This window comes from Etheostoma spectabile, chromosome 9, assembly GCF_008692095.1.
Source record: "Etheostoma spectabile isolate EspeVRDwgs_2016 chromosome 9, UIUC_Espe_1.0, whole genome shotgun sequence".
Lineage (NCBI taxonomy): Eukaryota > Metazoa > Chordata > Actinopteri > Perciformes > Percidae > Etheostoma > Etheostoma spectabile.
In genome coordinates this window covers 23,367,597-23,368,323 of record NC_045741.1, presented here as the reverse complement: position 1 = coordinate 23,368,323, position 727 = coordinate 23,367,597, and the positions used below count along the sequence as shown (strand labels likewise).

At 33.8% G+C, this 727-nt stretch overlaps 1 protein-coding gene across 2 annotated transcripts in view; it reads right to left on the bottom strand.

Annotated features, from left to right (window-relative positions):
- slc34a2b (solute carrier family 34 member 2b) overlaps positions 1–727 on the bottom strand; it is an 8,699-nt gene that overhangs the window by 6,535 nt on the left and 1,437 nt on the right. The gene's annotated exons all lie outside the window — the stretch shown is intronic.

Genomic DNA, 727 nt, shown 5'->3' with positions numbered 1-727 from the left:
CGCCACCTCTAAAACTCGCTGATTTGAAGTCTGATTTAAGGCCTTGAAAACAACCAATAAAATCTTAAAATCTATTCTAAAACACACAACTCCACAACAAGTGTCCACAACTCAAAGATATTCAGTTTACTGCCAAAGAACAGTATATATTATATAATAATATATTCACATTTAAGATTTAAGCTGGAATCCGAGAATGTTTAAAGATAAAATGACTCAAACCATCAGATCACAGTTAAAGTTGTCATAGTGATTAAAACAAGGTTTTAATTCATCTTTGCTGCTCTAGACTACAGTAGGGCTGTACAATAGGAGCAAAATATGCCATATCCAATGTTGCTGTTCAATATCGCAATAATACATAAACAGATATTAATGTGTACTCAGTTCTACTGCTTTCGGTATTCTACTAAAATACAACAAACTGCTCAAATGAAAGGAAATCCTTTCCAACATTCTTTTAGTGAACAAATATCAAATTTAATATAAAAGTCAGCACTAAAAAAGAGGGACAGTTACATTTTAAAGTGCCTTTTTTTTAGCTGATATTTTCTATCAACCAACGCAAAAAATGAAATGTGTCTTTTGCGATATTTTGCAACCTTTGGCAATGTGGTTGTTGATATAAAACCCCGATACATTGTGCAGCTTTACACTACAGCTCTGTGCACGTGTATAGGCTGAAAGAGTCGACTGATACGTGTGTGTGTGTGTGTGTGTGTGTGTG